Below are 22,978 nucleotides of genomic sequence, written 5' to 3'. Positions count from 1 at the left end.
CATATGGGGGAAAAGTTTGAGATTTGCTCTTCTACTATTCCTATCTCATGAAACAAAAAGTTAGGACCCGCTTGGGATTCTATTTCCAGTTATTAAATGGGAGTTGCTAAGGAGACAGCAGAGATGGAGAAAGACAAGATCACTGCTCTCAGAGGGGTAACACTCTAGTGGGCAAATAAATATTAAATTATTCATGTCATATTCATTTCTGTATCCCCAGTGTCTAGCATAGCTCTGATCACATAGCAGTTTCTCAATAAATGTGTGTTAAGTGAATAAATAAGTGAGGTCTCCAGAAGCTCAATCTTTTCCATTTCTAAATCTTGATGGAAACATTCTCCAGTGCCCTTCTTCCCAGGGCTACACTGAAAACGGACACAAGGTGGACAATGAGAATCTCACTGAAGAATAGTACTGCTGTTTTTATTGGTAATACATTAGCTGGTTGACGGTAACGTGGACAGTATCAAACTTCAGTCTTACATGGCCACAAACTTAAACCCAAGCTGCTATCTTTTATAAAATGTGGAATTTTAACCAGATGAAGGATAACGTGTAGATACAGATGGGTTAATGAAACCCATTTCCACATTAATAAGATATTTCATATTGAACATCCCATAATGTTTATCTCCAAAGGATAGCATTTTTAAACACAGCAATGCTTCCTTTCATATGCCAAAAAAATCCCCCAAAAACCAGAAGTTTCAGTGGGTTCAACATTTATAGCTAAGTGGATTGAATTAAGTGAAAAAGATAAATTAATTCAATAAAAATTTTTGGCAGTTGCCACCAAATACCTGTTGGGGAGCTCTTGGTCTCTGTTGAAATGGCAATTCTGGCATTATGCAGACACAGTTATAGGCTAAATAGAGCTGATAAGCGTAAGTATAAAACATGTCTTGCAACTTCATAAGGAAAACTTCTAAAACATACTGTCCAGAGACAAGACAATAATTCTTATATGTCTGGCACATAAAGATGTGATTGTGACAAATTACTTTTAAAGAGTTAAAAAACAAATAACTGTGAAAAACTTAAAATAACTAAGCTTGCATACAAATGCTACTCCAGAACCTTGAGCAGAGCTACAACTACATTATGTGGAATACACTAGAAGAGTGAAGGAGGAAACAAAAAAAGGAAAAACCTTAAACTTAGCCAGAATTTAAATGATATTGAGGCTGCACAGATACTTAGGTTGTTTTGCGAGTGTATTTCTCCCGCTGTCTGTCTGTGTTCCTTCATTTCCTGATGTGGCTTAAAAGAAAAAACTCAGATACGAAAATCAAAACTGCCCTTATTATGTTCTTAGGCTGTTTGAACCCAAACAAGGGAAATCCAGGAGTGTGGGAACTTGATCATAAGATCCATGAATGAGCAATCACATTTTCACACAACTTTATACCCCACAGTATCTCAGGCAGCACTTGACAATTATTCATTGCTGGTTTTCAAGACTGCTTTTATTTCTATTTCACTCTACTGAAAAAGGTCCCAAATTGTTACAGGTAGTCAGTCATGAGCAGGGAGCAGCAGAGGGCTCTCCCACCACCCACTAGAAATTTCAGGTGATGGTTTGGCAATTATCCCTTTGCCTCTCTAAAAATGATAATTCAGAGCAGCCAGAAACAGACAATCTCCTGATGGTCCATACCTGTTAACATTTAAAAGTGTTAACTGAATGCAGACCCCAGAGAGAAACAGCTTTCTGGAAATGCATATTAAGAGACAAAAATGACGAAGTAAGATCTCCTGGGTACTCTGCTGGAAGAAGGAAGAAAGCCTCAGATGGGCATGTGTGTAACTCCCTAAACATACTGCACGTGCGCATTTCTCAAGAGTAAGAAGGGCTCTGTGCATGCCCACCCCAAGGAAGAATCATGGGGAAAAGACGAGCTTATAAAAGTCCTAGGATCATGGTTATACGGGACACTTGACCTTCTCTCTTTAACACTCACGTGCCTGCTTGGGTGTCTTGCAAGCGTGCCTTTCTTTCCTGTTCTAAAGGCTTTTAAAATAAACTTCCACTCTTGCTCTGAAACTTGCCTCTATCTCTTTTTCTGCTTTACACGCCCCTCAGTTGAGTTCTTTCTTCTGAGGAGGCAAGGACTGAAGTTGCTGTGGACCCCTATGGATTCGCCGCCGGTAACTCGCAGATAACTCGGATCTCTTCCACAAAAATCATCAAATCTGTAGAAGTTATGCCATCTCTGAGTGCTATATAGATATACATTTTATTATAGAAAGTATACAAATATGCATTTTATTATAGAAAATACAGAAATTATGCAGAGACCGGGTGCGGTGGCTCGTGCCTGTAATCCCAACACTTTGGGAGGCTGAGGTGGGCAGATCACAAGGTCAGGAGTTCAAGACCAGCCTGGCCAAGATGGTGAAACCCCATCTCTACTAAAAATACAAAAAAATTAGCCAGGCGTGGTGGTGGGCACCTGTAATCCCACCTACTCGGGAGGCTGAGGCAGAGAATTTCTTGAACCTAGGAGGCAGAGGCTGCAGTGAGCCGAGATAGCGCCACTGCACTCCAGCCTGGGCAACAGAGCAAGACTCCATCTCAAAAAAAAAGAAAGAAAGAAATTATGCAGAAAATAATTCTAAAGTCTCTTTTCATCCTTCCCACCCTGAGATTAAAGTTTCAATATATTTCCTTCCAGTCTTTTTTTTCAACAAAGGTAAGATTCTATTTTAAAAACAAATGTGATGTTATGCACTCAATTTTTTCACTTATTATATTATACATATTTTTTATACAATTTTTAAAACATGATTGATAACTTTACAGTTATATGTAATCATTCCCTTATCACTGGACATTGAGAGTATTTCAGGTTTGGGCTATTATAAGTAGTGCTGTGATGGATATTCTTGTACATAAATCTTGATCACTTAATCTCTACCACTTTGTTTTTGCATTGCTAAGTAATGTAGAGCTTAGTACTCTACCAGCGGCTCTCAGGGGAATCAAACAGATCACATTTTCTTTCTGTGAATTCTTCTTGTTTCCACATACACCACTGGAGAAGTTGGAATATTTGTAGTTGAGTTACAGCAAATAACAGGAAGATAAAATGGTAAAGACTTCTATTGTCATTATTCACTGCCAAGATTATAGAAGCACCAAAAAAAAATATTGCCTTTAAAAATCTGGTTTGAGATCATATCCTTCGCAGGGACATGGATGGAGGTGGTGGCCATTATCCTTAGCAAACTAATGCAGGATCAGAAAACGAAATACTGCTTGTTCTCACTTATAAGTGGGAGCTAAATGATGAGAACACATGGACACATAGAGGGGAACAACACACACTGGGGCTTATTGGAGGGTTGAGGGTGGGAGGGGAGAGAGGATTAGGAAAAATAACTAATGGGTACTAGGGTTAATACCTGGGTGATGAAATAATCTGTATAACAAACCCCCATGACACACATTTACCTGTGTAACAAACCTGCACATCCTGCACATGTACCCCTGAACTTAAAAATTTAAAAAAATAAAGATCTAGTTTTTAAGATTGACTGATGCCTTGATAAATGAGATAATTCAAAGGTGTAGCAAATTAAATTATTAAAATCAACTGCATTATATGTAGACACACACAGAGGAAGGGTGAAGAGAGAATAAATTCCATGAGTGAGCTAACCCACATCATAGTAGAGCCTCTGGTGGTTTGAGAAAGCCTGTTAAGGAAATATCAACAGCGGATTTAATGCTTAGGGTGCAAGCATTCTGAAGATGGGTGTTAAGCTTTATACTTTTGTTTCCTCTCTATAACTCACAAAAAGTTCCAGCACTACTCCCCGGCCCCTTTTTTTTTTCCTCAGCAAACAGGATAGAATTGAACACGGTCCATGTTTCCCAAGTTTTTCCCATCTTAGCAAATGACACCAATATTTACCTGGTTGCTTAAGCTCTGGACTTGGGAATCATTTCATACACTTCCTCCTTCCTCATCTACCGTTACTCCCTCTACAGTAAATTACTAAATCCAGGTGATTCTCCCTTCAGGATATTTGCCCAAAATGGTTCATTTATCTTCATTATTGTTGCTGTCACTCAAATCCAAGCCACCATCATCTCATCTGGACCCTTCCAAGAGTCTCCCAACTGGTCTTTCTGTTCTAATCTTCCAGCCATCTGCAAACAATTACCCTTTTAAAAACATAAATCTAATCATGTCACTCCCCTGCTTAAAACATTTCAGTAGCTTCATAGTGCATCTAGAATACAGATCCAACTCTTCCCGTGACCTACAATGTCGTGTATAATCTAGCTCAGCCTGCGTCTCCAGCTTCCTCTTGTGCCTCTCTCTTTTGTGATCCAGTCACACAAGCTTGCTTTCAATTTCTTGCATGGATCTAGAGCTTACTGGCCACAGAGACCAGAAATGAGTCCCTCACTGTTACCTAATGATAAAGGCATACTTCTTACTTGGATAATTCTTAGCCTTTCTTAAACCCACAAAGTCAAAGTTGGAATAGTATTAAATAATTGCAACACCCTGAAAACACCAATTTTTGTGTTACAGTACAATCAGATGATAATGTTTTCAAGTATCCTATCCATTTATTGCCAAAGTATTGTAAATTAAAATTTGTTGCATTAGACATATAGAATTTTAAGATTTTACTTCCATGTCATTCTCTAAGTCTCTGCTCTTTGTCTTCATGTACAATCACAATTTGCAATGGTATTTATGTTTGGTTACTTATGTATTTAATATCTGTCTTTTCTACTAGACTGAAATCTCCATGAGGATGTATTTATTGTGTTTACTAATGATTCTTCAGCACTTTGCAGTTGCCTGCCATTTAGTAGTCACTCAATAAACATACATGGAATGAATGAATGGCCAACATGTATCTTGAAATAAAAATATTTCAAAAGAGTATCTAACGATAAGATGGGGGGGGAGCTTTACAGGTTTATCATCTATTTGCAAAGATGAGAATAAGAGCTCCTAATTAAGAGCTTGGCACTTGCTAAGTGCTCAATATTCTGAATAAAAGAATGAATATATGGATGAATAGTTATTAGCTGTCAAAGCAGAATATGATAAATCTAAATGAAAAGCAGATAACTGTACCAGAGCAACCAGGGGCAGACCTAAAAGCTATTTTCTCTGCTGCTACTTTTCTCCAAGTGTTGTAGTTTGAAAAACAGAAGGCTCATAATACGTTTTTTGGTAATAGTTGAATCATGCATTATCTCATTGGATTTTCCTAAGAATCCTATGATATAGGTAGTATATCATCCCCCCATTTGACAAACAATGAAATTAAGCCTAGTGTCTAAGATTACTCAGAATGTAGTGAATCCAGAGCTCAAATGCTGGGTTTCTAACCCACGAGATTAAGCAACGAGAACAACATTGGACAATTATGGAACAGATGATGCAATTTTGTTCTGATTTCCTCCTCTATATCTGTGTTAAGGTTGGCTGGGCTTTTTAAAAATTGACTGAGTCTTTCAATAAGAAGCAAGCAAATACCCAAATCTCTCCAAGTCTTCCAGCTTAAAAATCTGACTTTGGTCTAGCTGCGATTCTGAATTATTTTTGGATCAGTGAATTTTTATTTTTCTTTCCAGCCACATTTAAAAATATACTCTGAGCCACATTTGTCTCTATTCCTTTTAAACCAGTGAGAAAATGCTCTCAAGAAAACTGCCTCGGTGCAGAGGACCTACTCATACACCAGCCGCGATATTGGCTTATTTCCATATAACCTAATATGGTTAAGAAAATGTTTGACTGGAACAGAGTGAGGATTGCCAAACTTAACAACTTTTTAGTAAGAAAAGTGCCACGGAGTCCTCTGTTTGGACATAGTGTGATTTCAGTTAACATGCAGTGCTTATCGGTTCACATCAACGAAACCAAAGTTGTATTTCTATGCAGTAACAAAAGCCAGACACCTGCCCCCTTTGCCCAGTCACAGGCAAGATGAATAAATACAAGCTGCTCAGAAAGGCTCTTGGTGATAGTCTATTGAATATATTGCCCTTGTTGGGTTATAAAAACTAAGTGACCTGGGGATACCAATCTGAATTGGGGATACCCAATTCAGATTCTGTAGAAGGTCCTGAGTTTGTGTTAAATCCGGTAGCTTTAAACAGAAGAATGAATGAAAAAAAGTCATCTCTATCTGAACCTCAGTCCATCATGGACCCTCCATCACCTTCCCCAAGTAACACCTTTGACTGATATTTCTGTTTAGTCTGACTCCCAGCACTCTGTACATTTGGAATATCATGTGATCTGATATGGTCCTCACTCTTTCCTGTGCCTGGGCCATTGCCGTTGTCATCTGGCCAAGTCCTGAAAGGCTTTTAAAGTCAGGCAGATCTGGGTTTGAATTCTGGATTGTGCCACTTTCTTACTGGATGACTTTGGCAAATTGTTTATTTGCTCCATTGAAAAGTGGAGAATGCCTACCTTGCATGGTTGTTGTGAGAGTGAAATGGGGTAATATGTATAACAGTATAGAACCTGGTATGGAGAAAAAGCTCAGCAAATGGCAAAAAACGCCCATTTTCTGCTTTTACTCTCTTCCTAATCTTACTACATTCTGGAAAATAGTGCTGGATTCTTCCTAATCTTACTACATTCTGGAAAATAGTGCTGGATTCATTTTCCCAACTAAGAATGTAGCAAATGAATACCTATTGGCTCCTGACATTGTCCTGGTCCACTGAGATAGGGAGATCTGCCTAAGATTTCAATCTGGGCCAAGTTAAAGAAAAACTAATGTCAAAACTTCTGTTGTTTCTTAGAGTTACTAAGGGCATAAGCCCAGGGTAGATAACTATTATATTTTGTTTACATAAATATCCTGACCTTGCTTTGTGGTTGTAAAAGTTGAATGGCCCTGTCCACCCCAAAATCACATGGGAGAGAATTAAGGCAAAGAGCTAAAGAGTTAATTTTTTTCTCAAATTAAAATATTTAATTTTGAGCTGTGATCCAGTGTGGGCTGTACTTTAATGCCATAAACCATTCATCAAAGTCTGTTAAATGCAGCAGCTTTGTGGGAATGAAGAAAAAAAGAACTTTTCCATGTTTAGAGTTAAGCTGATAGAGGTTGGACTGAGGATGTAAATGTGTGACTGGAATTTGGAGCAGGAGGTGACAAAAATATAAGGCATCCCACCACCTTATCTCTTTCTTGGGGATTCTCAGAAATATTGAGATGGAGGCCCCAATTATTTTATTTGGATCTGAAATGAAAGAATAATCCAGGAACAATTTGGGCATATCCAGATTTCATACTTAGGAACAATGAACCAACAATACAAAACCAATATTATCAGTAAAATGTCTGTTATCATGATTAGTTTAGGGAATTCAGGCAACAGTATTCGTGGTAAAATACCTTAATTTTAAGTCATGGTGACACTACTAACTTGCTTTGTGACCTCAGACAAGTCACAAACTCTGCAAATTGGGTCTCCTAAACTGTAAAAAGTTGAAGAATGGACTAGAAAAGCTCTGGTGTATGTTGATTAGGTGGGCTGGAGTACTTAGGAGATGCTTCAGGAAGATGATTGGCCCTTAAAGAGTTAAGATTTGGATAACTAGAAAGGAGGTGTGAGAATATTTCAAACATGAGGAAGGAGCAACATCAGCAGAACAGAAACACATCAGTTATGGCCATGGGCAGCTGTGGTCGTGGGAGAGTATATTCAAAAGCCTGCCTGGGAGGGTGGGAGAAAGCAGGAATATTGACCAGGTCCTTGGACATCAGTTTTTTACTTTATTATTTGGAGCAGACAATAGAATAATAAAATTATCCTTATATAGAGAATTTAAAAATGCTGGTTTTGTTCACCCCTCTTTAATTTAAAATTTTTAAAGTAAATAGTAGTTTGGGAAGATTTTGAGACTAAGTTTTTTTTATATAAACAGTAGTTTGGGAAGATTTAAAATCAGTTTATAGGATGGAATGATACTTGAAAGGGCTAAACTAGAGTGTGTAGGTAAGTTTGGAGATTCTTGAAACCTGAATTAAGATGGTGTTGGTGCAACTGAAGGAAAAGATAGCCTGAGACATTGAGAAACGTGCTTGTATTTCTCCCCAGCATACCCGAGGCTCCTCTGGTCAGTCTGCACAGGGATCTGCTCTCAGTTGCAATGCCCTGAACTCTGACCCCTGGGTCTAAAAATTGAGCTATTAATGACCAATAAATCATTTGGGAGGTTAATCTACAGGAAGGGTCAAAACAATTTTTTATTGTAAGTATAAAATGACCTTGGGTTATTATGTGATGTAATATGTTACATTAATTGCATAATTGAATATAATTTTGTAGATTATACCAACCAACAATGAACTCTAAATGACTTCACCAAAAGGGAAATCTTCGCATTTTTTCTGGGAAAATATACATAAAATATCTATAAATCCAAAAGTTCGACTACAAAATTAGCCTTATATAGAGAATTTTAAAATGCTAATTTTTCTCACCCCTCTTTAATGCTTAGATATTTTATAGCAATTTAAAGACCTTAAATTACCCTAATCACTTATAAAAATAAATGCTTGGAAAGAGGAAATCCAAACTTAAATTTATAGTTAACAAAGCAAATTTATTTTAATGCGGGTACATTACATTCTCTTAACAACTCTATGCCCTGGAATGAGACAGAGCTGGAAGTGAAGCTCAGGTCTACCCAAATGTATGACCCCATCTATTTTCTAATAAACTTGGCCATCATCTTATAAATGTTAATTACCTTACCCCTTTTCCCATGCTCCTTTTTCTATCCCCCTTTCTCCCCACTTTATCTAAATCTTAAAGCTTCAAAGTGATGATTTTAGGTCAAATAATAGAAAAACCTCTTTGCATTATAAGTATTAAACACTTGGAATATATTACTTTCAATGCTGGTACCATGATAAAAATGTGCATAGGTTCAAGAGTAGTTTAGAGATGTTACTGCATAATAGATATTTAAAAGCCTCTGAAGGAAAGGTAGTATTTTTAAAGTCTCAGAGAATAACACAAATTCCAACAACAGTCTCTTCTTGCCATCATCAGAGACATCAGGCCCTGGAGCTCAGATCTGACCAAGTGAGGTATATCTCTAGTTCTAATATTCTTTAACAGCGTATATAATGAGTGTCAAATATTCTTTTAACCCTTCTGTTGAGAAGTTATCATCACAATAGAAAATGAAAAAAAGCAGAAAACTCCATATGTACAACTGAGGGGGAATTGGGAAAAAAATTGCATTTATTGTAGGCCAATTGTGTATCAAATGCCACAGCATCTATTTAATGTCCCAAACATAGCACAAGGTGAGCGTTTGTTCTCTCCATTTACAGATAAGAAAAATGAGGCTTGAAAGGTTAAGAGAAACTTTTCAAGCATCAGATAGAGGTGGAAGAGTTGAAGCTGGAATGCACATCTTAACCAATCCTTCTGCCACTCCAAACAGAAACTCTCATTAAAGAAGAAGAAGAGGAAGAAGTAGAAGAAGGAGAAGGAGAAGGAAAAGCAAGAGGAGAAGAAGGAGGAGGAGGAGGAGGAAAGAAAAGTAAAGATTGTCTAGTCATACAATTATTTCATTCACTGTTGTTTGAATAGAGCAATGGATGTCTTAAATCAATCTGATCAACTGCACAAAAATGGTTGGATTATTTAGAAGATTTGATTGAAAACCAGTTGTTTCAGTGGTCATGTGTAGACCTGGACTTAATAAATGACCACCTTTGAGTCCCCCAGCTGAAAGAGAACAAAAGAATCCGGAGGCAAATCAATGGCAAATTGCCACCCCAAACAAATTGCAGTATGTAAGTTCTGAAACTTGAATTACCCTTCAAGGATTAAAGTTCAAGACTGTGAAAAATTAAAAATGTTGCCTAGCCTAGGAAATAGCATATGAATCAAAAATCTCATTAGTAAGCTTAACGGCACTCCTAATCTTCTACTTTCATGACATCTAAACTGTTTTGTTATTCTTAATGGACCAAATCCCCCTTCTGGTAATGTTCTGAAAATTCTATTTTTGTGGCAATTTAAAAAATCATATGGCATGTTCTTTATATTTGGTTTATGTAGGAGTTAAGACCACTTCAAACATACTTTTCTTTCTTTGTCAGATGACTATTTAATATTGTGTCATTCACTTGTTGAAATAAAAGTAAGTTAATCTGCAAAAATACATGAACACCCCAAAAGGATTGAATTGTATTTTTGAGAAATGATATTTTTTTTTTCAAAGTCAGACATCAAAGGCTCCATATTCCAGAAAGTTTATTTTGAGAAGCTTCAGTCAAAACAGTTTGGGAACTATGAAATGAGTCATTTTTTCTTGAAGAAATGTAACTTTGTCTATTCCCACTGCATTTTTGGTTTGGTAGGAGACATCTTTATTCCACAGGATTTTAAAAGCATGTTTAAGATTCCATAGGTTTAGTATTACATCACTAATGGTTCCTAATGAGATCCAGGCAATAGCAAGACGGGGGAAAAAGAACACACAAAGGCTGAATTCTACAACACCAAGCACCATGTAAAATGTGGAAAAATCTCCATGCTTTATCTATTGCTGAAGCCATCTGGATAAAAAGGGGGCAATTCATATACAATCAACCAGACATGTGGATGACATGATACCCAATGTTTGGCTCTTCACAACCAGTCATCTAACAGGCTGAATTTTTTACTTTTCGTGCAGATGTTTGCTGCCCTGTGGGTACGGTCAAAATGAACCATGTAAATATTGAGATATTTTATTCATCCCATTGAGCGCTTCGGGCCTTAGCTACTTGTTTGGCTTTGTTCTCATAGGCATCTTTTAGATAAAAATTACAGAAATTTTCCTTTTGAGATGATATGTACATACATAAAGAAGCATACGTCTTCCCCAAGCTTCCAGCAATTTTGCATTTTAAGGGGGCATGTGGAGGGACAGTTGGGGTGGGCAGGGTGACCCACGGAGAAGTCATTTTTCTACAGACCTATTCACCAATTTCATCTTAAGGCAATTCCACATTGTTGACTTGAGTACAGAGCTTCTACATGTAAAGTACTAAACTAGTTACAGTGGAGAGGCAGGGATAAATCAAAGCATAGTTTCTGCTTTCAAAGAACACATGATCTAGCCAGGGAGATAAAGGCAACTAACTATATTGCCAAATAGAACGTAGAGTGTAGAAATATAATAGAAAAATGCAATGAATGAAAACCATACTTAGTTCTCTTCAAATGAAGCAGAATAAGTTGTTTGAAGATTTGGGGAGGAAGTTTGAAAAGGAGATGGTACGATGAGAGGTTTTAGAAATTTAAAATATTTTTATACAAGGAAGTATCAATGCCTTATTTACAGTGAGTGTTAGCATTCACTCACAAAACAACTACAGAATATGTTTGAGATTCCAGGATTATGCTAGACAAGTTAGTATTTTTTTAACAAATGCATAACTTATTAAGTTTTGTCATTTCTTATGAAAAATCACTATATTCTGAATTCAACTGAAGAATAAAATTTGTGGATAGATACAAATGCCTTTCTTGTTTGACAAGTGAACTGATCAATTCATATCTTGTTCAGACAAGATATGATTCTAGAAATTCTGGAAAGTTTCCCTTCATCCCATTTACCCATTATCACTCACCACATAAAGCAGAAATAACATTTTCCCTCACATCTGGTAAACCTCTTTTGGGCCTAGGCATTGGCCCAAATAAAAGATAAATAAAAGATAGCCAACAGTCCCTCATCAAACAGAAAATTCTAGAAATAAAAATATCTGATTTCTCTTCAATATATAACCTTAACTTAGCAAGCAGTCTCGTGCCCAAGATAATATAGACCTGTCCAAGGGTTGGCACTGTCTGCAAGAATTGGGTGATGTGCCACAAAGTTGTCAGCTGTTTTGTGATTTTAGACTCAATAGTTTTATTGAGACTTCCCCCTATAAGTTTCTGGCCAACAGGAGAGGTCGGTGTGCCACAATTGAACCAATGTTTTAAAGAATTAATTGTTAAACTTTTGAAAGAAAAAAGGAAATCATAGATAGAAATAAAGAGAGAGAGAGTCAACTATCTCTCTCTATAAACATCTATCTCTTTTATTAAAATGTTGTTGACTCTTGGCAGGGTGCAGTGGCTCATGCCTGTAATCCTAGCACTTTGGGAGGCTGTGATGGGAAGATCACGAGGTCAGGAACCAGAGACCAGCTTGGCCAACATGGTGAAACCACATCTCTACTAAAAATACAAAAATTAGCCAGGCGTGGTGGTGCGCACCCGTAATCCCAGCTACTCAGGAGGCTGAGGCAGGAGAATCACTTGAACCTGGGAGGCAGAGGTTGCAGTGAGCCGAGATTGTGCCGTTGCACTCCAGCCTGGGTGACGGAGCAAGACTCTGTCTCAAAAAAATAAAAATAAAATAAAATAAAATGTCATTGACTCTTTTAAAAAGTTAAACATAAAAAAGTATAAAGAACATTAAAAAAATCACCTATATCTAGCACTCAGAAATTAATTGTTAACATTTGGTGAATAAAATTCTGGGTATCTCTAAAAATATAAAAATAGATAGATGGATAGGTAGAAATAGTTTTATAAATGTAGTCTAATATTTAGAAATATTACTTACAATAATTTAACAAAGAGAAACAGCTTCAGTGATAGAAGTTGATGAACTAAAGATAAATGTTTCTTTACAACGAGATATGGGTTTTTAAAAGTTAAAATTATGAAAAAAACTAAAAGACTGGGCTTGTTGTTGTTTTAACTACAGATATTATCACTAGACATTATCTGAATCCCTACTATAAATCATAGGGAAATTTGTACACTTACATTTTTTTCTTACAGTCTCTTTCTTCTCTATTTAAAAAATTATATTATTATTATTTTACATTGCCAAGGTATGTAACATTTACATGGTGTAATCACAAATTCCAACAGTTGCTTAGCTTTCATTTTATAATTGAGTCAGTTACGCATAAATGTAATCTAAGTTTAATAGAAAACAACTGCATTCTAGCCTCTAAGGGAAAGTAAATAGTTTGCATCTTTTTTCTCCTCCCCTCTCCTTCACTGTTTACTGTGGTTTCATGTTACCATTAAAATTTTTCTAAGGAATGTATCCCTTTGTCCATATGTTATATTGTTAGTCTTTTAAAAAATCTTTTAAAATAATGGAAATGCTAATATATATTTTGAAGTCAACACTTCCTACAGTCCACGACCACCCCTTGCTACCCACCATGTCCCCCGGAATAAAATATTTGACCAATATGTCAGAGTATCACATAGATTTTTCCTTTGAAATTGGGCATCTAGCATTTATGGAAAATCTTATTTTAAAAGAGATTAATTTTTAAATGATATTAATTACTAAAGGTGCAAGGTAGTCCTTCAGAACATCTCAACATTTGTAGTGGGTAAAGTGTAGACAGAAAGACTTCTTCCAGGAACAATGAAAATGATTTTTCTCCTTGTAATATGATTTTACTTCAAATATTTTGTATATCTTATAATGCTATCTAGATAAGATCACCCAACATCTAGACTTTCAAGTATCTTTCAGCAGCTTTTAGACCAGAAGCATTTTATCTGGTGGATTAAATGTGTTCCACCAACTTCTACCCATGACAGATTTCTCCTAGATTTTATTTTTCATCTTTTTGACAACATAGAACTAAATATTTTACCACGGAAACCAACAGATTCAGGAGTAAAATGGCTCCAGGGCAATTTTAAGCATAGCTTTTAGGTCATTGTCCATCTATACATACAAGATCATAGATCTGTCAGTTTAATCTTCTTACAATGTAGACAGACCACCCTCATCATTATGGGCTGAGAGTATGTCTTAGAAGTTTCTGGTTACCGTGTGTGTAGACATGAACTCAAAATTCTCTCTTAGATCTGAATTTCTATGAAAATCAAACTAAAGTGAATAGAAGGGTGAAAAAAGAAGCACATTAACAAAATTTCAAAACCATGCCTGATTTTCATTAGATCCATTATTTCAGTTTCCATTCTCTTTTAGCATTTACATTTATAGGCCAGTGTATATTTTCATAGCTATCTTCATTGTTTTCTTAAAACCAGGGTTTTGCTTGTTTGTTTTGTTTTTGAGATGGGATGTCACTGTGTTGCCTAGGATGGAGTGCAGTGGCACAATCATAGCTCACTACAGCTTTGAACTTCTGGGCTCAAGCAATCCTCCTGCCTCAGCCTCCCAAGTAGCTGGGACCACAGGCATGTGCCATCACATCTGGCTCAGGAGCTAGAGGGTTTATGTGTAGTCATCATTGGGTACTAAAATGTTTTTTACAAGGGCTTCTTGGATGCTGACTGAATTTTCTAAACTTGGTAGAGATGATTTCAATACCATTGGACTGAGCTGAAGTTGTAAAGATAGTTAAACACTTCATTAAGCCATCTGGAGCATCCCAAACATTAAGGCATGGCTAACATAAACAACACATATATATTAAGCATTTCCTGTGTGCTAGACACAGTGCTAAGCAAAAAGCATGCAATTGTAAACTTGAGCGGTATGGCCCCAGTTCTATTAGGCTTGCAGTCCAGTAGGGATGTCAATATTAAATATTATAATGTGGTGTGATAACCCTGCTCTGGAGAGGGTATCAAGAATTGTCAGGGCATAGAGAAAGGTAATAAGTCAAACTTGAGTCTGTTAAGCTTTCCTCAGGAAGTGGTATCCTAAGGTGAGACGTGAGGGAAGACTAGGAATTAGGTCAGCAAGAGGCCATGGAATAGAATGGAGAGTGCTTCTTAATTCCCCAGAGACTGTCATTCATGTTCTAGCATGTTCTACAACTTCAGGCCTTTTGTTCTTGCTCCTGGGCCTCACGACGGTTCCTACTTCATCTAGTCAGGCTACCTGTTCTCAGTTGCTCTTGCCTTATGTGAAATCAGAAACACTCACAGAAGGAAGAGGAGAGGAGATTAGTCTGGGATTTTGGATCTGGTTTAGCGTGGCCAGTTTGGATTTTCCTGTGACTGAACAGGATTGAAATCTCTACCTCACACCCCCGGCACCCAGTCCCCTGTGTTTTCCTCCTAAAGTTTTCCATTACAAATAAACAAAAATGTTGGCATGTGAACTACTGCCACTGGTTGACTGCTTGGTTTCCATCTTGTAGTATGTCATAGACACCAACTTCACATCATGTCCAGCTGCCTCTTGGAGCTCGGCTGCCCACAGAAGCTCTGGCGCAATGGGGGGTTATTGAGTTACATTTTCCAGCGTGGAGTGATAATTGCAAGATTTACTGAGCAGAGAAATATGACCCATCAAATTCAGTCTAAAAATAATTTTTGCTCTGAAAAAGAAAATCGAATTACCTTGCTCTTCACTATGAAAAATTGGCTTCATCTGGGTCAAGAGACATGGAACCTTTCTTTGAAGTAGACCCTACATTCCAAAATATCACTGGCAAACTCTGGGGCCTGCTTCTGATTAAACAATTGACATAAACCTCCCCCAAATAAACATCGAACCCTTCAAAAACAGAGAAGTAAATGAAAAAAAAAATGCATCTATGCTTTAAGTAGAAGATCTTCTGCAATAATTTGTTACCAGAAAGCAATTTACTTTTCCTTTTGTAAACTAGTGTTAAAACCTGAGAAGAAAGCACACTGAGTGAAACTCTAGTTGAAACTTCAAAATAGTCTTAAATCTATTCTACATATTATCAGATTTAATGTTGACCTTAAGAGAGTGCTTCCATATTTATGGTTTTCCATCTTATCCCTCAAAACTAAATTTATTACTCATAAAATATGAACCTTAAAAAGTAAAATATTGTATTTTCCTGAGAATATTTTGGTCTTTAAATTGACAACAGTATAAATACATTGTAAGAAAAAAATAGCAACCCAACTGTGTGTATGTATACCTTGCCTCTTTCTTCAAGGAATGCTATCTGTGCATATAAAACTCAAAAACAGTTAACCAAGAAATAAAGAAAAAGAATAAACTATTTTGGGTTTATTACAGATGAGGTTATAACAAAATGGGCTGAAGGCAAGTGTGACAAAAAGTATTGTTTGAAAATTCTAATCTTGTTGCCACAAAACTGTGACTTTTTAGAAATATATGGGGAAATTTTATTGTAAATAAATAAAATTTTATTGTAATAGAATGGAATGAATTTATTGCAATTTTATTGCAAATGAATAAAATTTTGAAGAGATCTTCAATAATGGAATGAGTAAGATAATTACTACTTCACTTAGCTTTCTAAAAACTTTGCACCAATGGATTTCTGCCTTCCCAGATGATTTTTTTCTCATTTAGCTTTTGTATACTTTGAAAAATAGAACAATGACTTTGTTCTGTCCTTCATCGGTTGGGATTTATAAAAATGATTTTGTTTGCCTCTGCAAAATGTGGAGAAGTACTGAATAAACAACAATCAGGTATTTTTCAGTTAAAGGGACAGTTTTTAGAGGAAACCCATGGTTGTAATGAATTATTTCTTGTTTTAAAAATACTTTCTTATCTGAATAACATTGTGAATCATACGAATGTCAATTTCTTGGGTTTTGGTATTGCACTGTAGTTATGCAAGATGTTACTACCGGGGAAAACTGGGTGAAGGGTACTTGCGACCTTTCTATGCTATTTTGTAACTTCCTGTTAATCTTTTACTTTATTTCAAAATAAAAATGTTTAAAAATGAAAAAAATTAAAATAAATATCAGTGGTCAAAAAGAGCAAATAAAGAAAAAAGTCCTTTCTAACCAGCTCAAGAGGGTCTATATCCATATGCTGAGATTCCGTTTGTTAAATATGTCTTCTTTTAAGGTAGTCTCGTAGAAGCTCTTAGCAAGCTTGCCTACCTTACATTCCTCCAAAGATGCACTCTTTAGAATTTTGACCATAAAGGAGAATAGCAGAGATAAAAAAAATTAAATAAAAATAAAACCAAAGAAGTAACAACATCCTAGCAAATGGGAACAGCTCTCCATTGGTCTGTGCTCTACAATACTGTTATAAAATTTGTGACAACAAATAATTGAATTCAATGAATTATCTCTAATCCTCTGACAAGGTAATAAAGCCAGGAAGGAAACAGGTTCCACAAGAGAAGTTCAAGGAGACTGAAGCTCATTGTTCTACCTTCTGACACAGTAGAGTCTCACCTATTGAAGCCATGGGATTGTCAATGAAATGTAACTAGTATGGGAAACAGTGGAAATGTCTTCTCCAGTGTCTGGCTGAATACATTGATCCTATGACGGCACAGTTCACTTCAAAGTGTGCTTACTCCCTATATTTTACCCATTCGCCTGGAAACTTCTAAAATCCTCTGACCAGCTCAGTCAGAGCAACAACATAAGCATAAATCTTCCAAATGAGTTAATGTTGCATATACAAAACAGTCTACTGATTGCTTAAATTGGCTGAAGAGAAAGGGGCTATTCAGGAATAAGTTTGGTTTCTGAGCATGTACACATGATCTAAGAATGATGTCATAAGCTCTTTCAAATATTTTGGGGTAGCTTTTAAATTGCAAACTAAATGGAACTAGTCAAATTTGCACCTTTTCCAGCATGTGAAAATTAATAAGTGGAAAATCCAAGAACTCTAGCAATTTCCTTCAATAAATGGCTGCCAGTGGACAAACTGTGAAGCTCTTGGATTGACATGGCCCCTGTGTTCCTCATCCTTACTTGATGCAGTGCTAGGGACACATCTATTGATTTGCAACATCACATTATATAATCAGACACTGAGATAAACTCCAATTTGACGTAAAATTTGGCTTTATTTTTAAAGCCTATAGTCCATATTTGTGCATAACAAACTCTTGCATGATTCCAGAAAAATAAAATTTTAAAGCTGGAGATGACTCCCACTGTAGGGAAGTTATACAACTGAACTAAATTAGTAAAACTTTAGATAGGCTGAGGGAAAGCAGGACAGCACTGAGCGAAACAAATGTTCTGGATCTAGTTAAGAGGAGACAAGACAAGTTCACAAGTGAATGACCCTGGTTATCACAATTGCTATTTTGAAAGAAAGATTCTTAAGGAATTGATATTTTACAAAGGGAATATATGCCAGTTCGAGGATAGTTTTTAAAAAATTAGTAGGCTTTGTTTTTCAAAGGATAGATATCTTAAAATGTTTTATTTGATAATTGGTTCTTTTGAGAATATTGTATATTTGTAAATGGTGGTACGTATTCTGTCTCTATTTTCATTTTCTCTATGCATTTTGTTCAAACACCAAATTTCTCAGTTCCACTAATTCATTGAATTTTTCACTTTAGTAAAAATCCTAGGCCTTACTAGCTTCCAGAAGATAGGTAAAATTTTGGTATAGGACCTCATAGGCTCAGTTAAACATTCCTTCAACCTTAAAAACCACAAGAAATGGTTTAGAGGGTCACCCCTCTAAACAGTGAGACTTCAGATAGGTGAATGATATCATTACAGTGCATCAGAGCTATACAGCCAAAACCATGTTTAGTAAATATTCACAAAGCAAGAGTGACATATACCAAAACCCCAAGCAGAGTTTTCCTTATCCAGGAACAATGAGGGGAAACTTCTCCAGGAGGCACTGGGACTGGGAAGTCCCACTAGCACTGGGAAAAAAAGAGGCAGAAATTCTACAACTTGAGGACCAGCTGGAGAGACAACATGGAGTATATGTTCTCCTTTCATCTCTTCTTGTTCTTTATGTCACAGACATACAAGCAATTTGATAGTTGCTTCTCAGACAATATGCACAGCCTAAATTCCAACCATATTAGTGTGTGTTGGGTTCTAACCCACTTCATCCCCAAAGGCCAGCTAGAATTGCAGCAATCCTTGGCATCACTTGTCTGGACATGATGAGGACACAGTTACCTAAGGGACAGCAAGCAATCTAGTCAAAAGTACTGTGGCTGGCCCACGCTCCTGACATAAGAAATGAAAAGCTAGACCACGGCAAAACTGAGAATAAAGGGTAGGAACCAGGGGCCAATGTAGGCCAAACCCAAAAGCTAGGAAGCCACAGTTAAAGACTCAGATTCAGGGCTTGAAGGGAACCTAGATGTCATGTGATCCAGCTCCCTTATTTTACAGAGGAAGAAATTCAAATTCAAATTGGGGGAGGCATTTATCCAAGGACACTCAGTCAAGACCAATACTCAGGTTTTTTGACTCTGTTGAGTGTTAATTCCAGAAGTCAACAGGCAAACAGTGAATCAACAATCATAGAGAGACTGTTGCTTCTTTTCCAACAGGGGTGTGCCTTCACTCTTTATCTGACCTTCTTCTGGATACAGCAAACCCTTGTGGACCAGCTGCACTGAAGCATTAAACAAGGTATGGAATAAATAGCATCTTCCTTAGGGTTAGAGGAGTGAAGGTGGTCCCCAGAGCTTTGTGTGCTCTTAGTAACCAACTCCTTCCCAAGCCTCCAATCAACCTCAGTAGGAGGGGAAAGGGAGCCCCAGAATTCTGTGTGTTCTTGGAAGGAAATCCTTCCACAGCAGTCCCAGTCTCACCACTACACTCTTCATGAGAGACCACTGGGACTGACTGCATGATGCCTTACATTCTGCAAGACCCCCAGGACTTCCAGATCCTTGTGGAACCCCTACTCCCATAGCCAACTGGCTCTATGCATCTCCTACTCTGACCCAATGTCATTCCCCTTTCTGATTTCTCTGGAACTCCAGATAAGTCATTAGCCAAGACCCTGTATCTCAAACCCTTCTTTGAATGTTCCCTGCAACTTCATGCTCTATACTTCCTCTCATGATTTATAGCTCTTCCGACAGCTTCCACACCCTTTGTATCACAGAGCCTGGAAGTAGACGCAATGGTCTCCTTGCTCCATAGCTATTTTCCTTCCTGAAAATATTATCCTCTAGCCCTCCTCGTTGCAGTCATTTCCTGATCCCTGCATTACCTCCCTTCATTTCTAGATGTTAGCTCCTGGTTTTAACTCTTTCCAATGCTACTTCTGCCATAATTCTCAGAGATTTCAATATTCATGTCTGTGATCATTCTAATACCCTGGCCTCTTAGTTCCTTGGGCTTCTGTCCTCCAATGATCTTGTCTTCCCACATGCCTCAGCCACCCACCGCCCTTTACCAGCTGACATCCCCTGATTCATCACTCTAAACACTGCTCTCCATATAGCAAGCAGGCAGGCAGCTAAATCCAGCTGGAGGAAAACACGCAGCTAAGCTAAGTGCTTTTACTTAAAATTTGTTACCAGTAATGTCAACTGGGTCCTTAGTGCTACCTGGCAAGTCTGCTGTTTCCCAAGTCCAAACATCCTCTGTTGCCTTAAAGTCTCCAAACCTCCTGCTTCCCTAACTTAGTCTTAGTTGAAGAATTTGCTTCCTTATTGAACTGAGAAAATAGAGGCAATCAGATAAGAGCATCACAGGCTTCTACCATCATATGTTCCAATCTACTTATAGCTGAATCCAGATAGTTTGTCTTTACTCCTGCAACGATGCCTGATTTGTCCATGCTCCTATTGAAGGTCAACGCTACTTAGCTCTAGGTTTCATGCTCTCTTATCTACCCAAGGACATTGCTCTAGCAATTGTCACCTCTCTTATGCATCATCAATGATCTCTCTCTATTATATTATTCTCATCATCATACAAGCATGTCAAAATATATCTCATCTTAAGCTAAGAGAAAAAAAGAAATCTTCGTTAAACCCATACAACTCTCCAGCTCCTATTCCAATCCTCCGCCCCTCTTTCAACAAAAATTCTGAAAATGTTGTCTCTATTCACTGCTCCAAGTTCTTTTCCTCCCATCTTCTGTTGAACCCATGCCAATCAGGCTTTTTCCCTACCATCCTTGATGCTTTTCAAGATCATCAACATTTCTACATTGCCAAAGCCAATGATCAATTCTCAATTCTCATCTTAATTAATACATGAGCATTTGACACAGTTGATCACTTCCTTCTTTTGGAAGTCCTTTCTTCATTTGGCTTCTAGCACATCTCACCCTCCTGGTTCTCTTTCTGCCCCATTGGCCACTCTTCTTGGTCTCCTTTGCTGGTTTCTGGTCTTTACTCTGACCTTTAAATGTTGGAAGACCCTAAAAATTATCCTGGGACTGCGCTCCTCTATCTAATAACTCACTGGCTTGGTCTCGTCTTGTCTCTTGGCATTAAATACCATGCAAATGCATGACTCCCAAATAAATATATTCACAACCTCTTCCCTGAACCCCAGACTTGTATATCCAACTGCTTATTTAACAATTCCAATCAAATGCCTATTTGTCATGACAAATATAAAATGTTCAAAGCTGAACTACTGACTTGCACTCCCATAGTTCCTCCTTGTATGTTCTTCCTAAGTTTGGTAAATGAAAACATCATTATTCCAGTCTTTTAGACCAAAAACCTTGAGCTCATTTTTTTTTTTTTTTTAACTATTCTTTCCAGTGGTGTGCTGGTAAATGGATAATAGCGGTCTGTCATCTCTGAAGGGTGGGAAGTAGGAGAAGGCCTACTTCCTTGTGTAAACACTCCCAATATTGTTGATTTCTAGCTATAAGAATGGGGCCACTAAGTGGTCCTTGGAAACAGCACACACAAAATCAATTGAACCCCAATTTTGCATTCTGCGTATTCAGTCATTCTGTGTAGTTCCAACTTTGGGAGAAGTAGTTACAAGAACTGGAACCACATTCTTCTTTCTTTATAGAAAATAAAACAATAACTTTCTACCACGTGAAGCTAGGTGGCTAAAGAGATTATCATAAGAAGTAGGAGAGTAATGGTAGCATGCAGCATATAGGGAACATTTCCTATGACATTCTCAGTAACAATTTGTTCTCCAAAAAATCGCTAATTGCAAATATTTGATAAGTTTTTAAAAGTTTTCCCCAAACCTCCAAACCCTAGGGAAGATAGAGTGTTCCCAGGCCAGACAAAAACCTTTTAACCTTAAGTCCCTTAAACATAAATATGTTGCCAAGATGCCGAGTGGATATTTAAATCATCCACTTCCTGTTTCAGTGCTATCTCTCTGTTTTGGAGAAGGACCAAATATGTTTCATTCCTTTTGGCACTGCTTTCTTCATTTAAAAAGGATTTATACTTTAGGGGTTTTGACTCCAGGAAAAAAAAATAGCACATATTTTGGATGTCACATTCTTAATGTTTTGACCCTTTCAAACAAAAACACACTATTCTGTAGCCAGTGGGGAGAGAGAACCAGATCGGGGTAGAACATGTCCAAATGGACTTCTAAGTAACAAGTAAAGAGGGAAAATTGGCCCACCTGCAATAATTTGTTTAGGAAACATTAAAAATAGCCCATTAAAGACACAGATTTTTACTAGATCGCTTGTAAATAGTTTTGTTTAAATGTAATTTAAGAGCATCTATCTAAGTATTTCCATTGTGCCTGAGTTATCAGTTAATTAAACTTCAAGTGTGATGAAAACACATCCAGGACTAGTTTTAGGAGACTTTCATTAAAATGAAGAGAGCTAAACAGAAGATTCTGAATGATGTATTTTGGACAGGGAGGGTTCTTTGAAAGTCCTCAACTAGCATTAAGTATTGGTGAGATGTGAGCAGGGATAATTTCAGAGTATCCTGAATAGCTTTTTAACACAGTCCACTACCATTAGCCTGTACAGTTTGGAAAACTGTCCAGTTGATTCTGATTGTACTCCAGACCCCTGCTCCCAGTGAAGATTCCCTAGCGAGGCAGGATAATATTAAAAGTATTACTACAGTGTCAGTAAACAACCCTTTCTTCAATTAATTGAATTCAGTTCAATTCAGCATTTGTTGAGCCTCTGCTTTGTGTCTGATGCTGTGTTCGGCACTAGAATTGAGGGAAGGATATACAAGGATCGATAAAAATTGTTCCTGCCTTTTAACGAAGTAGGGAGATGACAGTAGTAAACCCTATTGGTCAGATATAATACACAGAGGTTTGTGCTGTGGCAACCCAAGAGGAGAACCATTT

General features: G+C 37.3%; 1 protein-coding gene across 26 annotated transcripts in view; it reads right to left on the bottom strand.

Annotated features, from left to right (window-relative positions):
• CALD1 (caldesmon 1) overlaps window positions 1-22,978 on the bottom strand; it is a 231,845-nt gene that overhangs the window by 140,605 nt on the left and 68,262 nt on the right. For 5 of the 26 annotated variants that reach the window (XM_063725547.1, XM_063725556.1, XM_063725558.1 and 2 more), the window contains exon 1: window positions 2,050-2,215. The exons of 17 other annotated variants lie outside the window; for them this stretch is intronic. The gene's annotated coding sequence lies outside the window, so the exon portion shown is untranslated. Of the gene's footprint in view, window positions 1-2,049; window positions 2,216-12,274; window positions 20,868-22,978 lie in introns of those variants that run through there. 4 more of the 26 variants (XM_063725548.1, XM_063725554.1, XM_063725559.1 and 1 more) reach the window with 1 other exon arrangement.

Source organism: Pongo abelii, chromosome 6 (assembly GCF_028885655.2).
Source record: "Pongo abelii isolate AG06213 chromosome 6, NHGRI_mPonAbe1-v2.0_pri, whole genome shotgun sequence".
Taxonomy (NCBI): Eukaryota; Metazoa; Chordata; class Mammalia; order Primates; family Hominidae; genus Pongo; species Pongo abelii.
Note: the sequence above shows the minus strand (reverse complement) of the source record. Positions and strands in the feature narration are given on the sequence as shown.